This window comes from Ovis canadensis, chromosome 12, assembly GCF_042477335.2.
Source record: "Ovis canadensis isolate MfBH-ARS-UI-01 breed Bighorn chromosome 12, ARS-UI_OviCan_v2, whole genome shotgun sequence".
Classification (NCBI taxonomy): Eukaryota; Metazoa; Chordata; class Mammalia; order Artiodactyla; family Bovidae; genus Ovis; species Ovis canadensis.
In genome coordinates this window covers 6466802-6476846 of record NC_091256.1, presented here as the reverse complement: position 1 = coordinate 6476846, position 10045 = coordinate 6466802, and positions in this window count along the sequence as shown.

Genomic DNA, 10045 nt, shown 5'->3' with positions numbered 1-10045 from the left:
GAAAGAATTCCCGGCGTTCCCGTCGCATCTCAAGAGGAGGCGCTCTCCACAGGAAAGGCGAGAGGAACTCCAGGGTCGTGCCACCATTCCAAGAGTCCCCCAGATGTGTCAGTCCATTCCAGAGGAACCTGTTTTCCCTGCACTGCCTTGACGTTCAAGCCGAGGATCGACTCCCACCACGTGTGCACGTGGGACAGCCCTGTGGGAAAGCCTCGTGGGAAAGCCTCGTGGAAAAGACTCGAGGGAAAACCATAGATCCTTTGATCCATTGGGCGGACTGCGAGACACTGCTGCTACTGCTCTGGTGGAAAGCGCAAGTGCATGCCCGCATTCGAGACGAGGACTGATTCCCCTGGGGAGACTCCAGAAGTACCCCAAGATCCATGTCAGCACTGGAGAGGAATCCTCAGGTTCCGGCCCCGACTCCACACAAGGTCTTAGGCCCCGGCATCGACGGGAGAGGAATCCAGAGAGGCCCCCGAGGAACTCGCATGGGGACTGGCCTTTCCTGAGGCCACCAGAGCGGGTCCCTGAGGTCCCCGTCGTAAGTCGAGAGCACCTGCCGGAACTCGAGAAAATCCAGGAGGTTTTGCCCTCCAGGCGAGATGAGGCCCATTTCCGCTGAGGCTTCTCGAGGCCAATCACATCTAACCACTGGAACTTCCCAAGGGTCCTTCACACCCTTGCTGCAACTCAAGAAGTTCCCCGACATACCCGTCTCCACTCGAGAGGAAGCACGTGGGTCCCGCACACATCCAGGGGAGCCCCGTTTCCGCCTCCTAGCTCGAGATGAGGGATCCTTTCCCTGTTTCGTAGGGAAAGAATTCCCGGCGTTCCCGTCGCATCTCAAGAGGAGGCGCTCTCCATAGGAAAGGGGAGAGGAACTGAAGGGTCGTGCCACCATTCCAAGAGTCCCCCAGATGTGTCAGTCCATTCCAGAGGAACCTGTTTTCCCTGCACTGCCTTGACATTCAAGCCGAGGATCGACTCCCACCACGTGTGCACGTGGGACAGCCCTGTGGGAAAGCCTCGTGGGAAAGCCTCGTGGGAAAGACTCGAGGGAAAACCATAGAACCTTTGATTCACGCGGCGGACTGCGTGACACTGCTGCAACCGCTCTGGAGGAAAGCGCAAGTGCATGCCCGCATTCGAGATGAGGACTGACTCCCTTGGGGAGACTCCAGAAATACCCCAAGATCCATGTCAGCACTGGAGAGGAATCCTCAGGTTCCGGCCCCGACTTCACACAAGGTCTTAGGCCCCGGCATCGACATGAGAGGAATCCCCAGAGGAACTCGCATGGGGACTGGCCTTTCCTGAGGCCACCAGAGCGGGTCCCTGAGGTCCCCGTCGTACGTCGAGAGCACCTGCCGCAACTCGAGAAAATCCAGGCGGTTTTGCCCTCCAGGCGAGATGAGGCCCATTTCCGCTGAGGCTTCTCGAGGCTAATCACATCTAACCACTGGAACTTCCAAAGGGTCCTTCACACCCTTGCTGCAACTCAAGAAGGTCCCCGACATACCCGTCTCCACTCGAGAGGAAGCACGTGGGTCCCGCACACATCCAGGGGAGCCCCGTTTCCGCCTCCTAGCTCGAGATGAGGGATCCTTTCCCTGTTTCGTAGGGAAAGAATTCCCGGCGTTCCCGTCGCATCTCAAGAGGAGGCGCTCTCCACAGGAAAGGCGAGAGGAACTCCAGGGTCGTGCCACCATTCCAAGAGTCCCCCAGATGTGTCAGTCCATTCCAGAGGAACCTGTTTTCCCTGCACTGCCTTGACGTTCAAGCCGAGGATCGACTCCCACCACGTGTGCACGTGGGACAGCCCTGGGGGAAAGCCTCGTGGGAAAGCCTCGTGGGAAAGACTCGAGGGAAAACCATAGATCCTTTGACCCACGCAGCGGACTGCGTGACACTGCTGCTACCGCTCTGGAGGAAAGCGCAAGTGCATGCCCGCATTCGAGACGAGGACTGACTCCCCTGGGGAGACTCCAGACGTACCCCAAGATCGATGTCAGCACTGGAAAGGAATCCTCAGGTTCCGGCCCCGACTCCACACAAGGTCTTAGGCCCCGGCATTGACGGGAGAGGAATCCCGAGACGCCCCCGAGGAACTCGCATGGGGACTGGCCTTTCCTGAGGCCACCAGAGCGTGTCCCTGAGGTCCCCGTCGTAAGTCGAGAGCACCTGCCGCAACTCGAGAAAATCCAGGAGGTTTTGCCCTCCAGGCGAGATGAGGCCCATTTCCGCTGAGGCTTCTCGAGGCCAATCACATCTAACCACTGGAACTTCCAAAGGGTCCTTCACACCATTGCTGCAACTCAAGAAGTTCCCCGACATACCCGTCTCCACTCGAGAGGAAGCACGTGGGTCCCGCACACATCCAGGGGAGCCCCGTTTCCTCCTCCTAGCTCGAGATGAGGGATCCTTTCCCTGTTTCGTAGGGAAAGAATTCCCGGCGTTCCCGTCGCATCTCAAGAGGAGGCGCTCTCCACAGGAAAGGCGAGAGGAACTCCAGGGTCGTGCCACCATTCCAAGAGTCCCCCAGATGTGTCAGTCCATTCCAGAGGAACCTGTTTTCCCTGCACTGCCTTGACGTTCAAGCCGAGGATCGACTCCCACCACGTTTGCACGTGGGACAGCCCTGTGGGAAAGCCTCGTGGGAAAGCCTCGTGGAAAAGACTCGAGGGAAAACCATAGATCCTTTGATCCATTGGGCGGACTGCGTGACACTGCTGCTACCGCTCTGGTGGAAAGCGCAAGTGCATGCCCGCATTCGAGACGAGGACTGATTCCCCTGGGGAGACTCCAGAAGTACCCCAAGATCCATGTCAGCACTGGAGAGGAATCCTCAGGTTCCGGCCCCGACTCCACACAAGGTCTTAGGCCCCGGCATCGACGGGAGAGGAATCCAGAGAGGCCCCCGAGGAACTCGCATGGGGACTGGCCTTTCCTGAGGCCACCAGAGCGGGTCCCTGAGGTCCCCGTCGTAAGTCGAGAGCACCTGCCGCAACTCGAGAAAATCCAGGAGGTTTTGCCCTACAGGCGAGATGAGGCCCATTTCCGCTGAGGCTTCTCGAGGCCAATCACATCTAACCACTGGAACTTCCAAAGGGTCCTTCACACCCTTGCTGCAACTCAAGAAGTTCCCCGACATACCCGTCTCCACTCGAGAGGAAGCACGTGGTGTCCCGCACACATCCAGGGGAGCCCCGTTTCCGCCTCCTAGCTCGAGATGAGGGATCCTATCCCTGTTTCGTAGGGAAAGAATTCCCGGCGTTCCCGTCGCATCTCAAGAGGAGGCGCTCTCCACAGGAAAGGCGAGAGGAACTCCAGGGTCGTGCCACCATTCCAAGAGTCCCCCAGATGTGTCAGTCCATTCCAGAGGAACCTGTTTTCCCTGCACTGCCTTGACGTTCAAGCCGAGGATCGACTCCCACCACGTGTGCACGTGGGACAGCCCTGTGGGAAAGCCTCGTGGGAAAGCCTCGTGGGAAAGACTCGAGGGAAAACCATAGATCCTTTGATCCACGCGGCGGACTGCGTGACACTGCTGCTACCGCTCTGGAGGAAAGCGCAAGTGCATGCCCGCATTCGAGACGAGGACTGACTCCCCTGGGGAGACTTCAGAAGTACCCCAAGATCCATGTCAGCACTGGAGAGGAATCCTCAGGTTCCGGCCCCGACTCCACACAAGGTCTTAGGCCCCGGCATTGACGGGAGAGGAATCCCGAGAGGCCCCCGAGGAACTCGCATGGGGACTGGCCTTTCCTGAGGCCACCAGAGCGGGTCCCTGAGGTCCCCGTCGTAAGTAGAGAGCACCTGCCGAAACTCGAGAAAATCCAGGCGGTTTTGCCCTCCAGGCGAGATGAGGCCCATTTCCGCTGAGGCTTCTCGAGGCTAATCACGTCTAACCACTGGAACTTCCAAAGGGTCCTTCACACCCTTGCTGCAACTCAAGAAGTTCCCCGACATACCCGTCTCGACTCGAGAGGAAGCACGTGGTGTCCCGCACACATCCAGGGGAGCCCCGTTTCCGCCTCCTAGCTCGAGATGAGGGATCCTTTCCCTGTTTCGTAGGGAAAGAATTCCCGGCGTTCCCGTTGCATCTCAAGAGGAGGCGCTCTCCATAGGAAAGGCGAGAGGAACTGAAGGGTCGTGCCACCATTCCAAGAGTCCCCCAGATGTGTCAGTCCATTCCAGAGGAACCTGTTTTCCCTGCACTGCCTTGACATTCAAGCCGAGGATCGACTCCCACCACGTGTGCACGTGGGACAGCCCTGTGGGAAAGCCTCGTGGGAAAGCCTCGTGGGAAAGACTCGAGGGAAAACCATAGATCCTTTGATCCACGCGGCGGACTGCGTGACACTGCTGCAACCGCTCTGGAGGAAAGCGCAAGTGCATGCCCGCATTCGAGACGAGGACTGACTCCCTTGGGGAGACTCCAGAAATACCCCAAGATCCATGTCAGCACTGGAGAGGAATCCTCAGGTTCCGGCCCCGACTCCACACAAGGTCTTAGGCCCCGGAATCGACGGGAGAGGAATCCCGAGAGGCCCCCGAGGAACTCGCATTTGGACTGGCCTTTCCTGAGGCCACCAGAGCGGGTCCCTGAGGTCCCCGTCGTAAGTCGAGAGCACCTGCCGCAACTCGAATAAATCCAGGAGGTTTTGCCCTCCAGGCGAGATGAGGCCCATTTCCGCTGAGGCTTCTCGAGGCCAATCACATCTAACCACTGGAACTTCCAAAGGGTCCTTCACACCATTGCTGCAACTCAAGAAGTTCCCCGTCATACCCGTCTCCACTAGAGAGGAAGCACGTGGGGTCCGGCACACATCCAGGGGAGCCCCGTTTCCGCCTCCTAGCTCGAGATGAGGAATCCTTTCCCTGTTTCGTAGGGAAAGAATTCCCGGCGTTCCCGTCGCATCTCAAGAGGAGGCGCTCTCCACAGGAAAGGCGAGAGGAACTCCAGGGTCGTGCCACCATTCCAAGAGACCCCCAGATGTGTCAGTCCATTCCAGAGGAACCTGTTTTCCCTGCACTGCCTTGACGTTCAAGCCGAGGATCGACTCCCACCACGTGTGCACGTGGGACAGCCCTGTGGGAAAGCCTCGTGGGAAAGCCTCGTGGAAAAGACTCGAGGGAAAACCATAGATCCTTTGATCCATTGGGCGGACTGCGTGACACTGCTGCTACCGCTCTGGTGGAAAGCGCAAGTGCATGACCGCATTCGAGACGAGGACTGATTCCCCTGGGGAGACTCCAGAAGTACCCCAAGATCCATGTCAGCACTGGAGAGGAATCCTCAGGTTCCGGCCCCGACTCCACACAAGGTCTTAGGCCCCGGCATCGACGGGAGAGGAATCCTGAGAGGGTCCCGAGGAACTCGCATGGGGACTGGCCTTTCCTGAGGCCACCAGAGCGGGTCCCTGAGGTCCCCGTCGTAAGTCGAGAGCACCTGCCGCAACTCGAGAAAATCCAGCAGGTTTTGCCCTACAGGCGAGATGAGGCCCATTTCCGCTGAGGCTTCTCGAGGCCAATCACATCTAACCACTGGAACTTCCAAAGCGTCCTTCACACCCTTGCTGCAACTCAAGAAGTTCCCCGACATACCCGTCTCCACTCGAGAGGAAGCACGTGGTGTCCCGCACACATCCAGGGGAGCCCCGTTTCCGCCTCCTAGCTCGAGATGAGGGATCCTTTCCCTGTTTCGTAGGGAAAGAATTCCCGGCGTTCCCGTCGCATCTCAAGAGGAGGCGCTCTCCACAGGAAAGGCGAGAGGAACTCCAGGGTCGTGCCACCATTCCAAGAGTCCCCCAGATGTGTCAGTCCATTCCAGAGGAACCTGTTTTCCCTGCACTGCCTTGACGTTCAAGCCGAGGATCGACTCCCACCACGTGTGCACGTGGGACAGCCCTGTGGGAAAGCCTCGTGGGAAAGCCTCGTGGGAAAAACTCGAGGGAAAACCATAGATCCTTTGATCCACGCGGCGGACTGCGGGACACTGCTGCTACCGCTCTGGAGGAAAGCGCAAGTGCATGCCCGCATTCGAGACGAGGACTGACTCCCCTGGGGAGACCTCAGAAGTACCCCAAGATCCATGTCAGCACTGGAGAGGAATCCTCAGGTTCCGGCCCCGACTCCACACAAGGTCTTAGGCCCCGGCATCGACGGGAGAGGAATCCCGAGACGCCCCCGAGGAACTCGCATGGGGACTGGCCTTTCCTGAGGCCACCAGAGCGGGTCCCTGAGGTCCCCGTCGTAAGTCGAGAGCACCTGCCGCAACTCGAGAAAATCCAGGCGGTTTTGCCCTCCAGGCGAGATGAGGCCCATTTCCGCTGAGGCTTCTCGAGGCTAATCACGTCTAACCACTGGAACTTCCAAAGGGTCCTTCACACCCTTGCTGCAACTCAGGAAGTTCCCCGACATACCCGTCTCCACTCGAGAGGAAGCACGTGGGGTCCTGCACACATCCAGGGGAGCCCCGTTTCCGCCTCCTAGCTCGAGATGAGGGATCCTTTCCCTGTTTCGTAGGGAAAGAATTCCCGGCATTGCCGTCGCATCTCAAGAGGAGGCGCTCTCCACAGGAAAGGCGAGAGGACTCCAGGGTCGTGCCACCATTCCAAGAGTCCCCCAGATGTGTCAGTCCATTCCAGAGGAACCTGTTTTCCCTGCACTGCCTTGACATTCAAGCCGAGGATCGACTCCCACCACGTGTGCACGTGGGACAGCCCTGTGGGAAAGCCACGTGGGAAAGACTCGAGGGAAAACCATAGATCCTTTGATCCACGCGGCGGACTGGGTGACACTGCTGCTACCGCTCTGGAGGAAAGCGCAAGTGCATGCCCGCATCCGAGACGAGGACTGACTCCCCTGGGGAGACTCCAGACGTACCCCAAGATCCATGTCAGCACTGGAGAGGAATCCTCAGGTTCCGGCCCCGACTCCACACAAGGTCTTAGGCCCCGGCATCGACGGGAGAGGAATCCCGAGACGCCCCCGAGGAACTCGCATGGGGACTGGCCTTTCCTGAGGCCACCAGAGCGGGTCCCTGAGGTCCCCGTCGTAAGTCGAGAGCACCTGCCGCAACTCGAGAAAATCCAGGAGGTTTTGCCCTCCAGGCGAGATGAGGCCCATTTCCGCTGAGGCTTCTCGAGGCCAATCACATCTAACCACTGGAACTTCCAAAGGGTCCTTCACACCCTTGCTGCAACTCAAGAAGTTCCCCGACATACCCGTCTCCACTCGAGAGGAAGCACGTGGTGTCCCGCACACATCCAGGGGAGCCCCGTTTCCGCCTCCTAGCTCGAGATGAGGGATCCTTTCCCTGTTTCGTAGGGAAAGAATTCCCGGGGTTCCCGTCGCATCTCAAGAGGAGGCGCTCTCCACAGGAAAGGCGAGAGGAACTCCGGGGTCGTGCAACCATTCCAAGAGTCCCCCAGATGTGTCAGTCCATTCCAGAGGAACCTGTTTTCCCTGCACTGCCTTGACGTTCAAGCCGAGGATCGACTCCCACCACGTGTGCACGTGGGACAGCCCTGTGGGAAAGCCTCGTGGGAAAGCCTCGTGGGAAAGACTCGAGGGAAAACCATAGATCCTTTGATCCACGCGGCGGACTGCGGGACACTGCTGCTACCGCTCTGGAGGAAAGCGCAAGTGCATGCCCGCATTCGAGACGAGGACTGACTCCCCTGGGGAGACTTCAGAAGTACCCCAAGATCCATGTCAGCACTGGAGAGGAATCCTCAGGTTCCGGCCCCGACTTCACACAAGGTCTTAGGCCCCGGCATCGACGGGAGAGGAATCCCCAGATTAACTCGCATGGGGACTGGCCTTTCCTGAGGCCACCAGAGCGGGTCCCTGAGGTCCCCATCGTCAGTCGAGATCACCTGCCGAAACTCGAGAAAATCCAGGAGGTTTTGCCCTCCAGGCGAGATGAGGCTCATTTCCGCTGAGGCTTCTCGAGGCTAATCACGTCTAAACACTGGAACTTCCAAAGGGTCCTTCACACCCTTGCTGCAACTCAAGAAGTTTCCCGACATACCCGTCTCCACTCGAAAGGAAGCACGTGGTGTCCCGCACACAACCAGGGGAGCCCCGTTTCCGCCTCCTAGCTTGAGATGAGGGATCCTTTCCCTGTTTCGTAGGGAAAGAATTCCCGGCGTTCCCGTCGCATCTCAAGAGGAGGCGCTCTCCACAGGAAAGGCGAGAGGAACTCCAGGGTCGTGCCACCATTCCAAGAGTCCCCCAGATGTGTCAGTCCATTCCAGAGGAACCTGTTTTCCCTGCACTGCCTTGACGTTCAAGCCGAGGATCGACTCCCACCACGTGTGCACGTGGGACAGCCCTGTGGGAAAGCCTCGTGGGAAAGCCTCGTGGGAAAGACTCGAGGGAAAACCATAGATCCTTTGATCCACGCGGCGGACTGCGTGACACTGCTGCTACCGCTTTGGAGGAAAGCGCAAGTGCATGCCCGCATTCGAGACGAGGACTGACTCCCCTGCGGAGACTCCAGAAGTACCGCAAGATCCATGTCAGCACTGGAGAGGAATCCTCAGGATCCGGCCACGACTCCACACAAGGTCTTCGGCCCCGGCATCGACGGGAGAGGAATCCCGAGAGGCCCCCGAGGATCTCGCATGGGGACTGGCCTTTCCTGAGGCCACCAGAGCGGGTCCCTGAGGTCCCCGTCGTAAGTCGAGAGCACCTGCCGCAACTCGAGAAAATCCAGGAGGTTTTGCCCTCCAGGCGAGATGAGGCCCATTTCTGCTGAGGCTTCTCGAGGCCAATCACATCTAACCACTGGAACTTCCAAAGGGTCCTTCACACCCTTGCTGCAACTCAAGAAGTTCCCCGACATACCCGTCTCCACTCGAGAGGAAGCACGTGGGGTCCCGCACACATCCAGGGGAGCCCCGTTTCCGCCTCCTAGCTCGAGATGAGGGATCCTTTCCCTGTTTCGTAGGGAAAGAATTCCCGGCGTTCCTGTCGCATCTCAAGAGGAAGCGCTCTCCACAGGAAAGGCGAGAGGAACTCCAGGGTCGTGACACCATTCCAAGAGTCCCCCAGATGTGTCAGTCCATTCCAGAGGAACCTGTTTTCCCTGCACTGCCTTGACGTTCAAGCCGAGGATCGACTCCCACCACGTGTGCACGTGGGACAGCCCTGTGGGAAAGCCTCGTGGGAAAGCCTCGTGGGAAAGACTCGAGGGAAAACCATAGATCCTTTGATCCACGCGGCGGACTGCGTGACACTGCTGCTACCGCTCTGGAGGAAAGCGCAATGCATGCCCGCATTCGAGACGAGGACTTACTCCCCTGGGGAGACTACAGACGTACCCCAAGATCCATGTCAGCACTGGAGAGGAATCCTCAGGTTCCGGCCCCGACTCCACACAAGGTCTTAGGCCCCGGCATCGACGGGAGAGGAATCCCGAGAGGCCCCTGAGGAACTCGCATGGGGACTGGCCTTTCCTGAGGCCACCAGAGCGGGTCCCTGAGGTCCCCGTCGTAAGTCGATAGCACCTGCCGCAACTCGAGAAGATCCAGGAGGTTTTGCCCTCCAGGGGAGATGAGGCCCATTTCCGCTGAGGCTTCTCGAGGCCAATCACATCTAACCACTGGAACTTCCAAAGGGTCCTTCACACCCTTGCTGCAACTCAAGAAGTTCCCCGACATACCCGTCTCCACTCGAGAGGAAGCACGTGGGGTCCCGCACACATCCAAAGGAGCCCCGTTTCCGCCTCCTAGCTCGAGATGATGGATCCTTTCCCTGTTTCGTAGGGAAAGAATTCCCGGCGTTCCTGTCGCATCTCAAGAGGAGGTGCTCTCCACAGGAAAGGCGAGAGGAACTCCAGGGTCGTGACACCATTCCAAGAGTCCCCCAGATGTGTCAGTCCATTCCAGAGGAACCTGTTTTCCCTGCACTGCCTTGACGTTCAAGCCGAGGATCGACTCCCACCACGTGTGCACGTGGGACAGCCCTGTGGGAAAGCCTCGTGGGAAAGCCTCGTGGGAAAGACTCGAGGGAAAACCATAGATCCTTTGAT